A 13,199-nucleotide genomic window follows, 5' to 3' on the forward strand; every position below is an offset into this window, starting at 1 on the left:
TTGTTAATATTTGATCCTGGAATAAGTGCATATATTTATAATGACCATGGAATAGTTAAACAATGGAAAATTAAATCCAACTTCACAGTTCAATTTATTTTTGTATCTAGCATAACAACGCACTTCAACTTCCTTTGATGTATTTGTTGACTGGTTTGGCATTCCGTTGTGCTTGAACCTTTAAATTGTCATAAATAACAATATTTTTAGCTGGTGGCAAATTTAAATCCATACTGCCAACACTTGTGTATAAAATCAAATGCTGTTCTGGCATACTGTAAAGTAACTTCAGAAAAAATTGCAATTATAATGCATTTACTGTATTGTAATTGCTGCCACAATAATTCCACATTTAGTACATCTGTTAGGTTTAACAAGAACACTCATGATTAAACACCATTCTTAGGGATTATTGTTCAGTAGTAGGATATTACGTTGGTTTTTACTTCTATTGTCCTTGTCCAAGACTGATTGGAAGAAACTTTTTTTTGCTAATGAAAGTCCCAACAGAAAGCTAAATCTTTGTGCTAATTACTAATGGCTCTGGAAGTACAGAATCCAATTTATCATCATTGACTTGTGTTGTGAAATTTGTTTTACAGCAGCAGTAGTGCAAAGACACAAAAGTTACTTTAAATTACAAAATAAATAGTGCAGGGGCCAGTGGAGGAATAACTAAGTAGTGTTCATGGACTGTTCAGAAATCTGATGACAGAGGGGAAGAAGATGTTCCTAAATCGTTGAGTGTGGGTCTTCATGCTCCTGTACCTCCTCCCCGATGGTAGTAACGAGAAGAGGGTGAGTCCTGGATGCTGAGGGTCCTTAGTGATGGATGCTGCCTTCTTGAGGCACCACCTCTTGAAGGTGTCCTCGATGGTGGGGAGGGTTGTGCCTGTGATGGAGCAGTTAGAAAGGTAAGAATTTGACATGCAGAGATAAACAGGAAAATATAATACTCAATGCTCTTGTAACAGAAGATAATACTTGTAAATAGGAGTTGGGTAATTTATCCCAGAGTGCATATAAGTTGTGCTTTGCTGCTCTATTTTTAGAGGGACTTGTGTGATGCTGTGAAAAATCAACTTGATAGTTATTATCTTTACTAAAACTCCCAAACCCAACTGTTAACATATGGAATTTTCCCCATGAGATTAAGTGATTTAATCTGAATGGAAAGGAAATTTGGTTTTTCCAACTAATTACTCACTGGTAGCTTTAGGGAAGATCATGTCTTTGTTGTCAAGTGTGGGGTTTTGAAAGTTGGGAAAGCACCAAAGTTTGTATTTTTGACTCTTGATAGATTTCTAAGCAAAGATTTTTTTTGTAAAAATAATTTTTCTCAATTTGCAGATATATAACTCTGTATAACACCATACTCTTAATTTGCATTACCTATATTCTGTGATCAAATAAGAGGATTCTTACACTGGTTCTAGCCCCTCAGTGTGCAATGGTGAAAGGCCTTAAATTGTGGTCTTTTCCCTTTAGAGTATTTGCATTGCCTGTACAGAATTTCAGTATGTTACTCAGCATGTAGTCCTTTACCTTGGAATGTGTCAATCTGCAACATTCACCAACTCTTTGTACTGGAGGATCAGAGTGTGTCTGAAGGAACAGATCCCATTGTTCCACAGCTGATTGGGATGAACTCTGACAAGGGCCACTGCATTTCCTTCCAAGACTCTGGCAAGTGAACATTCCAGTTTGGATGAAAATGGATGACGGTCTCACCCCCCACCACAGCAATGTTGACACTGATGTGCAGCGCCACTAACACCCTCACTATGCATGAATGATTTGACAGGAAAGGTCCTTTGTAGCACCAATCGAGCAAGGCCATGCTGTTTGTTTGCATGTTCTGATGAGGTATTCTGCCAAATGACTTTTGCAGTCAGATTGGAGGACCATTTTGCAGGATCATGAAGTGCAGTCCATTGACTTGTATCAAAAATGTCTTACACAGACCTTTCAATGAGGGACAGGAGGTATAACATGGTTCAACTGAATGGCATGTTTCCAGACCCATCCTTCAGAACAGTAGGGATAGTACTTAAGCACCTAGTGATAATTGTTGCTTGAGTACCCATGATCATTGCATAGTTTGACACAGCCACACACAAAGGTTGAATGCCACATTGAGTAGATTTCTGTCATTTGCAGGAGGTTTGTTCATTGCATCTCCATGAACACAATCTATATTCTTTCTCCAGAAAAAAGCTGATGACTGCTGCAGCATGGGAGCAGGGAATGAAACTCAGCTGCATAGTATGTAGCAACCGTGTGAGCACCTTGCATCTCATGACCAGTTTCTTTGTCCAACTGGGAGGGAGTGCAGTTCCCACAATACCATTTCCTGCTTCACCTTGGCCACACACTCCAACCAGTTCTTGCATGCACCAGCTCCTCTGAATCATGTTCCCAGCACTCTCAGTAACTGGACAGCACAGCGAAAAGGGCAAAGTATCAGTTAGACCAATTGGCACAGAACATGGCTTTGCTTTTGCTGCAATTAGTTCTGGTATCTGGGACCAATTTGAATTGGTAATAGTTGCTCAGCAATTCCAGACCAATTGTGAATGTGGCAGAAAGATGGTAACCCGGAGGCATTAACTGCCTGGTCCATTCGCCCCTCTTATATCCTCATCCTTGCTGAGGAACCAGAAGGGTCAAGACAACCCATAAGACATATTTGATCTGTTTGATATTTGATTGGGAAGCTTTATGTTTCCCATCTATTAAATAGAACTGTGCTACTGATGTCTTTGTAGATCTGTCATATTCAATTGTGAATTCCCTATCAAAACCCCATTTTGGAGAGCTTATCCATTAGGTACCTGGGCAATATTCTGTCAAAGGCCTTCTGGTCAAGCTGACCAGGCAGGTATCCACCCCATTATTCCACACATGTCTGATCCCAGTGAATCACCAGACCCGGGGCAGTCTGCTTGATTGGCAGTGATCTTGGACAGAATCTTGTAATCTATATTAAGCAGTGAGATGGGTTTCCAGTGAGACTGATCTTGTCCCACTGTTTTCTGCAAGCAGATAAAGGTGATGATGCCCTTCTCGTGAATTCATTCATATTGCAAAGCACTGTGCATTCCAGCAGTTATGGGCCAATCCAATGTCAAGGAGTCAAAAACAATTGACAGGCCATGGCCTCCAAGGATTTTATTCATCTTGAAAGAACACACCAACTTAGACAGCTCACCAAGAGTTGATAGACCAGAATCTTCCACTTTTTCGCAACTAAAACCTTGACTCCGAGAAATGGAAATTCTGGGAGGCTGTGTTGTCAAATTACCTTGCCCTGCTTGAAGGATTTGAGGATACTAAAAATTTCAGGCGATTCTGTTCTCTCTGAGAACCTTCTGGAGGAAGTGCAAGCTTGCCTCATTCTGGAGTTGGCACATTTCCTTCTGGATATCACTTTCTGAACACATTTGAGGATGAAGAATTTTGATGTTCATCCCAATTGCTTCTCAGTAGTAGACTGGAGAATCAAAGCCAAGTTTCACAATTCTTCAGTCTAAGTAATCACTCTTTAGATTCCTCAATATTTTCAGGGTTCATCAGTTTCATGTTCAGCTTTCATTTTCCCCTGATGGCCTTGCGGTCTTCCTGTAGGTAACATCAGCCAACAGTGATCAGAGAACACCAATGTGATATCAGTAGATTGATCTTGAGTGATTGGATCTCAAAAATGTAGTTTGTCTTATACTGAGTGAACTGACCTGTGTGGTCTTCACCAGGTAATTTTCTGCAGCTTCAGGGTTTGCAGTACATCCAAGGAGAACAGACCTAGCTTCTCCAGTCTCTTCTCATAACTGAAATGCTCCATCCCAGGCAACATCCTGGTGAATCTCTTCTGTATCCTCTCCAGCACTATAATATACTTCCTTTACCCTGGTGACCAGAACTGCATGCAGCACTCCTGCTGAAGCCTGACCAAGGTTTTGTACTATTGGGGCATTACCTCCCTACTTCTGTAGTTGATGCCCAGACCAATGAAGGCCAGTATCCTGTATGCCTTCCTATGGAATACTGAGCTTCTGTCCTGGCTCTTTTTTGTCTGGGCTACATTGCACAAGAAAATAGGAGCTGGAGGAGGCCACCCAGCCCCTTAAGCCTGCCCCGCAATTCAATATTATGGCTGATCTGTACTGGCCTCAACTCCTGTTATGTGCCAGTTCCCCATAACCCTCAATTCCTCACTTTCAAATATTTATCTATCTTCACCTTAAATATATCTAAGGCCTCCATACTCTCAGGGGCAGAGAATTCCAGAGATTCACTACCCTTTGAGAGAAGAAATTTCTATGCACTGCAGATCCACAGCATACACATTGCAGGAGCATTTGTTCCCCATGCTGATTTACTTAATCTTCAGCAGAGGAGAGATTGCTCTTGTCTAATATGATCTCTGGGAACCTCTTACTGCCTTGACACCCTGAACTTTGGCTCCTTTGGATCTGTGAGGTTTCCTCTTTCCTCCAGGTGTCAACCAGTCCATCCTAGCCACTGTTTGGCTTTCCATTTCTTCTGTGTCGACTGAACTGATCTCAGTGATGGCTGTGGGGTGTACATTACATTCCTCCTCTGTGCTGTTCCTTGCTCTATATCCTCCTCCTCGATGAGATGCTTCTCAGCTAGGGTGGTGGCGGAGGCTAGAGTTCTGGTCTCTTTTGGAGTAGCTACGATTGCTGTTATTTGCTGTTGTGTTTCCTTTCGCCTTGCTACCTAGGCAGGGTTGCAAATGTGGTTTGGGAAGGTTTTGTAGAGGTGATCCACATCCCCACACAAGTTGCAGCATTTGGCTTCCTGGTAGTTGAGTACCTGATGGCCCTCCATACTGCATCTTAGAAGATTACTGTATTATGAGGTTTGTTTTGTGCCTGGAGTTTCACAGGTTCGACGCATTTTGCATTATCCCTGGTATACTATGGCTCGTGACAATAAGAAATAGGATGGCAGGTGGATGATGTTTCTACTTATGTGTGCCCTCAGTTTCACCTTGATAATTCTTTTGCTGCTCCAGATATTATGCATGTCTTGAACATCTGTGATCCTTTCTGCTCTGTATTTGTATCTTCTCAGGAATGTGAGCATCATGACAACAGGAACAAGTAGGTTAAATTGGAATTGGTATATTATTGTCACATGTACTGAGGAACAGTGAAAAGCTTGTCTTGTATACCGTTCATGCAGATCAATTCATTACACAGTGTATCAAGGTAGTACAAGGTAAAACAATATCAGAATGCAGAATAAAGTGTAACAGCTACAGAGCAAGTGCAGTGCAGGTAGACAATAAGGTACAGGGTCAAAACGAGGTAAATTGTGTGGTCAAGAGTCCATCTTACTGTACCGGGGAACCATTCAGTAGTCTTATAACAGCGGGGTAGAAGGTGGTACAATGATACTAATTTAATAGATTAAATTAACTGCATTTGCTCCTTCTCCCATGGGAATGGGAAGAGAGATCCTCAAGTGAGGATCAACATAGACATTCTTTTCCTCTCACCTTGAATGTCTTGATCAACTTCAGACAGCCTTCAACTTCCCTAAGAGTAATGTAAAGTATCCACTCAGGAAAATCTTACAAGCTGAAAACATCTTCAGGTTTAAAACACTTTGCCCAAGACCTCTCTCACTAAAAATTCTTCACTCCCACATTGCATTCTCTTTGGAGGACTTTATATGCAGCCACATGGTGTTCCCTAAGGCAAGTTCTCTGTATCTCAGTTAAGGACACCGCAACTTTACCGGCACTGGTCATTGCAATTTCACAAGCCAGTTCTCCTTGTTATCTTTCTGGGTAAGCCTGCCAAAGTATCTTGAGCTTGTGCTGTGGACTTGTAGTAATTTGGAGAGATAAAAAGCCAGATTTGTTTCATTTTGTAGAATTAATGTGCTGGTATAGCTATATTTTTCTAACCCTCGTAAGTTTCCTGGCTAGTTACCTTTGGCCATAATGATGTTTAGTTTCATACCCAGGCTATTGTAGCAATTTAAGGTTGGCAGTTGAGGTCAATTGGAAGTTATCAGTGACTTTTAGTTTGAATTAAGTATTTGGCTTTTTCTTCTTTGGAGATCTAATAGTAATACTATGAAAGAAATACATCAATACATGTGCCACTACCTCTTACGAGTAAATATGTTACATAGAAATTTTTACATGTATATGAGTGGTTGACTCAAATCTTGTGATTGTGGTTGAAGAATAGACTGACTTAGCAAGAGTACAACTGCAGGACAGAATGGGACATGGAGCTTGGAGAACCATGTGTGAGTTGAAATTCCACACACTGGAAAACTCTGCCTCCACCTTCTTCCATGTAGGGCCCTCAGTTAAAACCCATTGAATCAGCTTTTAGCATTTGCTAACCTCTGCTTTATCTTGCCAGCTACTTTTGTCTGATTATGTTTTTGTGAAGCATCTTAGTATGTTTTCTTCTTGTTAAAGGAGCTATAAAAATGCAATTGTTGCTGTTAAATGATGTGGAATGAAAGAGCCAATCAGGAAACCAGTGCTGGAATGGGCCAGTTTCAGCACGAAAGGAACTGGTTACAGAAGCATGTTACAGTAAGCAAGTGTCTCACTTGGAGGAATTATGTTTTATACAAGATATCTAATACTCTGAATTGTTGGTAAGGTTTGACTATAGCAAGATTTCTATGATTTGTGGAACAGATTTTCTGTTTTCTCCCCACATTTCTCAAGTATAAGAAGCATTTGTTCATGTAACCAGCTGGGCAAAGAAAACAGCCTTTTCAGTTCAAATTACGTTATAAATATCAAAAGGCCAGGCCACTTGTTCAATTGCAGCATATGTTTTCACAATGAAGAGAACATTGGAGACAAGCTGACTATGATTTAGCACTTTTTTTGTGAAGACACTGAGCAGGTGTGTATGTGTGTGTTCATAACATCAAGGAAGTGCTATGTATGGAGGAATCATTTGCTAAACAGGGTATGGGGATAGGTGGCGACTGAAGAATGTTGCTAATATCTAGAATGAACACTGTTAAACTTTTGGACAGTTCCATGGACATTGTCATAGTTTACGGAAAGGTTTATGCAGCCATGTTAGATGGATGAAGTTAGGTTACAGATCAGCCACAATTTCATTGAATGACTGAACTGGCTCCAGAGAATGAATGGCTTCTCTTCCTATTTTTCTATGGAAATGGAAGTAGTGTCTTCATATTGTTATTGGATTTATTAAGTTATAAATATATTATTTGTTTTATTTAAAATCAGAGCCAATTGCAAAACATATAATCAGTCATTTTACAATAAATATCTCAGAATGACTTTCGGGGTGTTGCCTGGTTAATTGTTTTATTGAGTTTCTAAACCTTTTGATTTTAGTTATTTTGGTGTCTAATCAGGGCAAATGACTACTTTGGCACCATGATGAAGTGGAAGTCAGTCATGCCAGTTTTTTTTTTAATTCCAAACCCTGCTCAGTCTGAATATTCTTAAACTTATTGCATGTTCCTGGAATATAGGTGCTCAATTCTGAGTGATGTTATTGACATAAATTGTAATGATAGTGAGAAAATAGCTTTGAGTTTCCTGCTTTTGCATTTATAATATGCTCAGGATACACTAGAGAATTAAACGACAGCTGTCACCAGGATCAGCATAGACAGACTACAAGTGAATAACGTTTGAGCATAAAGTGTGTAGAGAGTTTCATTTATGCCTCCTCCAACTGGAATCAATTTTTGCAGTTAGTTTTTTGGCATTCAGTAAATGAATTAGCATGAAGAACAAGGAGCATCACCAAACCTAATGTATAACCTTGTTATAACTTTGTTACAGAACAATAGCTTACATTTGTAGAGGGCATGCATTTAAGGTGATGGAGTAAATTCAAAGGAGATGTGCAGGGCAAGTTTATCTGCACAGAGTGGTGGGTGCCTGAAATGCAGTGCCAGGGGTGGTGGTGGAAGTTGATATGATAGAGATGTTTAAGAGGCTCTTAAATAAGCACATGAATGTGCAGAGAATGGAGGGATATGGACATTGTGTAGGCAGAATGGATTAGTTTAATTAGACATTTAATTAGCAGATTAATTAGTTAGGCACAACGTCGTGGGCCGAAGGGCCTGTTCCTGTTCTGTAGTGTTCAATGTTCTATGTTTTGTATAGCACCTTTAATATAGTGAAAGGATCCAAGGTGCTCTATGATTAATCACGTCAGGACCTGCAGCTAAAGTCATCTGGTCATCCATCTAAAGATACTGAGGAAGGGTCATTGCCCAGAAATGTTTCCTAGTTTCTCTTTCCACAGATGCTGCCTGACTGGCTGAGTTCTTCCAGCCCTTCTTGTTTCAGATTCCAGCATCTGTAGTTTTATTTGTTTCCTCTGTAAACCGCTCCGCTCCACTCTTCTCTCTCTCCTCCCTCCCAACCCCTCCTTATCCCTTCCTCTTTTCCTCCAATTAAGTCTTGCCACTTTGCTCCACAACGTCTCTCCCCTTCTTCTCTGTACATTCCTTGCCTCACCCGTCCTTCCTGCTCTGCTTTCTCTTCTGCCCCTTTCTCTTTCCTCCCACTTCTTGTCTTCCCCACCCTCTTCTCTGTCCTGCCTCCTTCTCTTCCTCTGGTCCCCTCCCCTTCTCCCACACCCTTTCTCTTCCTCTCTCCGAACCCTCTTCCCCCCCCCCCACCCCCCTCCCCACCCTTTTCTCTTCCCCCACCGACTTCCCCTCTTCCTTCTCCACACATCTCTATCTGAACCCAGTCACCATTTCTCCTTTCACCTTCTTACCGTTTCCCTCTTTTTCCCTTCGCTTCTTGTCCCTTTTGCCATTCCTTCCCTTTCCATTTTCTTCCTTCGCCCCTTCTCATTTCCCACTTGTTCCTCTTCCTTCTGGTACAAAGCCCACCCTCTGCCCTCTCCCATCCCGCTTGAACTCCTCATCTGACCCACTGCCAATCCCACCCTATCCCATCCTCCACCAAAACCGTAGCATTCTCCTTTTCCATTGCCCAGTATATGATTCCATGAATCCACCCGAGATGTTTGTACCATGATGCCGTTCAATGGTTATAACCATTGAACCGATTTGGCAAGTAAAATACAATTATTTATTTTTAGATAAAAGGACTAGAATTCATTTTAAATGGTATATTTTCAAGAAAAAATGTTTCAGAAAATCCTTGCTCGTTTATTTGCACAGTAACAGTGTGTCAAAACACCTTACAGCCTGTGTATGACATCATAACGAGAATTACACACAGTCCTTCTGCCTCCTCTTAAGACAACGATGGCCTGATGCCTGATAGTTATGAAAGTTTTGCTGTGTGTTCATGTTTTCCTACAATTTTATTTGTTGGGAATTCACAAACATCAGAGTTTGGGCGACGTTACAGAATTCCTTCTGGATCCTGGAGCCTTAATTGACTGAACTTGCTTCTAATTCACGAATAACTACACTACTCGTTATTACCAGCAGGGAGACTAAATGTATCGTTGAGAAACGGTGTACAGATAAGACGGTAAACGCATCTTCCAAACTGGTGCAGGTGATTACAAAAACACATACATACACAATGAAATATATCTTACTCATAGTGCATTAGTCTATGATGAAATACAGCACTCCCTTTTATGGCAGCCATTCCCATAGTGCTGTGCACTTTCTTGCCACGGAGCCATATTGAGTAGGGATTCTTTATAAACAGGCTGAATGGGACGCGAAGAATTTTTTTTTAATTCTGTCATTTTGAATGAGCTTATCTGCCACAGATCAGTTTAAGCATTCCGCAGCGAAGAAGCATATGATTTTACCAGTGCGATGAAAAGGTAATCAAGCCTCGATTGTAGGAAAGTCTTCCATGACAACTCTGCATCAATAGTAATCGGTGTTTTGGGGCAACAAAAGTCGAAAGAGCTGATCGAGATTTATGTTGCTGCTGAACGTGGATACATTTCGCAGCAATGTTTCCATTATGTTCCCAGAGATCTGGGGTTGGTCATTTTGAGGCGAGGCGTTCCATTTTAGAACGTTTGGGATTTTGTTGTGGTGTGAAATTGACACAACTGCCTGGTAACCAGGTTTGTTGCTATCAGGCCGGCCTTCTCCCACCATGTAGTCGAAAATTATACTTGAGATTTCCTCCTCCCTCCCAAAAAAAAAACTTTAATTAAAACCTCGCAACATATTTGACTTGTAATCGTTTTATTCTCTGGCAAGGTAGACTTGTCTTCCGGATCTATTTTCGAATATGTGTGCGTACTGACGGTCCTTTAAATTTGATGTGTGTAGTCAATAGTCGTAACACAACTCTTTTCGCGAGTGCTGGGAACTTTTTCCGAAGGGTTTGGACCGGTTAGTTGAAGACTCAGGAATTACATGTGTGAGCTTTGAGCTAATTACGAACGTCGTTTACCATCTGGTGTTTGATTTGCCAGTGTTTGAGAAGGAAATATTCGTATTTTGTGCGAGCGTTTGGACTTCTAAATATCTTTTCCTGGAGTTTGGAAAGTAAGATGGTTACTTCTCCAGTTTTGGACACTGACTATTATTTATTGATCTTTTCGATTCCATTTGTGGCCGAATTTCCGTTCAGTCTTTGACGCCGACTTGTTTTATTTCATCTTTTTTTTATTCTGTGGGTATTTAATTGAATTGTGAAACATTGACGAGACATCTTAAGATTTCTTCTTCCTTAAGGTAGCTATACCATCGAAGGTAACTATACCATTGCACCGTACTAGTGAATACACGATGAATTATTCATTGTTTACCATTGTTTATGACATAGAAGTTTCCACTGTAAAAATAGAAATTGGAACTTAAAATGAAAAAGGTAGACCAGATGTGTTTACAAATGGAGCTTTTTTTCATATTATGGAAGAAATCCCCATTTTAAAATGTTTTGGAGCTTCCACTATTAATTAGAGTTCCAATAACATAAAAATAGAATAAGAATCAGGAAATTAAACTGTGGTGAGAACACGAGGGTGAGATGAGAAAGCGGCAAAATATAGTGAAAGAGTGAGGAGCTGAGAGTTTTCTTTTGGACTGATTAGATCATACAGAAGAGTAACCCATAATGGCATGTGAGCCCAAAAAGCTCCAGAGAATTTATTTGTCTAATAGATAGCATCAGGAATAGAAATGGGACTGATTATTCTTTGAGCTTTCCTTGCTACTTGACTTTATGCTGCTTTGATTACTAGACACTACTATGTAAACTTAATATAACAGTGATGGTATCAGAAACAATACAGTTGGCCTTTGCACACAAATGTTGGGCAAGCAAAAATTGTTTTTGGCTCCTGCTCCTATGCAGTATATTGTGGCATCATTTAAGTGTGTAGTTCGATTGGGTTTTGCCCTGAATTGAATAATTCTGTAGCCAGCATGGATCCTAATGTACTGCATAAATTGCTGCCTCTCAGGTGAGGCACTGAAGGCTCAGTCAATAGTCTCATTTGGGGAGCAGTGAGGGTTGCCAGAAGAATAATATCAGTGATTATTTTAAATAGAGCTCGGAAGTGATTTTATTTTTGTTCTTTAGGTCTAGTGTTGCTATTACCAATCAGTTTTAAAATAAGCCTCCAACAAATGAGTCACTTGGTGCTACACTGCCCTTATTTACCAGATTTCTTCTTGTATAGAGTCATAGAGCAATGTAGCATGGATGTAGCAGGCCCTTCAGCACAACCAGCCCATGCTGACCACGCTGCCCACCCAGCTAGTCCCAATTTCCTGTGTTCGGCCCATATCCCTCTAAGCCCCACCCCTCCATGTACCTATCCAAGTGCTTCTTAAATGTTACTATTGTACCTGCCTCAACCACCTCCTCTGGCAGCTCATTCCATATGTTCATCACCCTCCACGTGAAAAAGTTCCCCCTCAGGTCCCTTTTAAATCTTTCCTCTCTCACCCGAAATCCATGCCCCCTAGTTTTGGACTCCCCTACCCTGGGGAAAAGACTGTTACCATCAACCTTATTTATGCTTCTCATAATTTTAAACATTTCTGTAAGATCGCCCCTTATTCTCCTACGTTCCATGGAATAAAGACCTAGCCTGATCAATCTCTCCCTATAACTCAGGCCCTCTAGTCCTGGCAACATTTGCATAAATCTTTCCTGCACTCTTTCCAGTTTAACCACGTCTTTCCTATAACCGGGTGACCAAAACTGTACACAGTACTCCAAGTGTCGCCCCACTAATGACTTAATACAACTGCAACATGATGTCCTATACTCAGTGCCCTGACTGATGAAGGCCAGCGTGTTAAATGCCTTTTTCACCACCCCGTCTACTTGTGATACTGCTTTCAATTAACTATGCACTTGTACTCCTAGATCCCTCTGCTCCAATACACTCTCGAGTGCCCTACCATTCATGGTACAAGTCATACACTGGTTTGACTTTCCAAAATGCATCACCTCACACTTCACTGTATTGAAATTCATTTGCCACTCCTCAGCCTACTTCCCTAACTGATCAAGATCCCCCTGTATTCTACGATAACCTACTTCGCTATCCTCCTAGTTTCATATCATCTGCAAACTTACTGCTCAAGCCTTGTGCATTTGCATCCAAATCATTTATATAAATAATGAATTGGTATAGAACTACCTAGGTAATGAGCTGCAACCAATGTAGAGTGAAAGTCCAGTGCGTCATTCAAGCTCAACACAAGTGAGACAATGGAATTTAATCTTTGTTGCTACTTTGACTTACAGAGATTTGGCATGTGGACCTAATTTTAAAAAGACAAACCTCAAATGTTGCTGACTTTAAAATGGTTTTTCTCCCCCAAAGTAATATATACCTTAATTGCTTTTTTTGCTACATCTGTAAAAATAAATGAAGAACAGGAGAAAGAAGTATTAGGCCATACAGACCTGTTTTCTGCAACTGACTGTACAGAAAAAGTGAGATAACTGCTCATTTAGGAATTGGATTGAAGTCTATGGTGAGGTTTTTTAGGGGGAAATCAGGACAAGTTGCATATTTTACAGAGGTTTGCAATGTAGTGGATTATAAAGTTGTAACACCCTGTAATTGCTCTTTATTTCTTTTTAAGAACATAGAAATATATTGGAGATATAATTCCATGATGCCAAAAATTTTAAAAAGATTTGAGTTGTATTCATGGCAGAGTCATGAATATGCAAAGTGTACATACTGTGTGGAAATGGGCTTGATGATCCGAATGGT

General features: G+C 40.5%; 1 protein-coding gene across 4 annotated transcripts in view; it reads left to right on the plus strand.

The window, feature by feature from the left end:
- Window positions 1-9,397: 9,397 nt before the first annotated feature.
- The window catches only part of LOC127568621 (fizzy-related protein homolog), a 48,224-nt gene continuing 44,422 nt past the window's right edge, over window positions 9,398-13,199 (plus strand). Inside the window, exon 1 of one of the 4 annotated variants that reach the window (XM_052012592.1) lies at window positions 9,398-9,541. The gene's annotated coding sequence lies outside the window, so the exon portion shown is untranslated. Of the gene's footprint in view, window positions 9,542-9,675; window positions 9,822-10,293; window positions 10,504-10,558; window positions 10,711-13,199 lie in introns of those variants that run through there. The other 3 variants (XM_052012588.1, XM_052012590.1, XM_052012591.1) reach the window with 3 other exon arrangements.

The sequence above is a fragment of the Pristis pectinata genome, chromosome 3, assembly GCF_009764475.1.
Source record: "Pristis pectinata isolate sPriPec2 chromosome 3, sPriPec2.1.pri, whole genome shotgun sequence".
NCBI lineage: Eukaryota > Metazoa > Chordata > Chondrichthyes > Rhinopristiformes > Pristidae > Pristis > Pristis pectinata.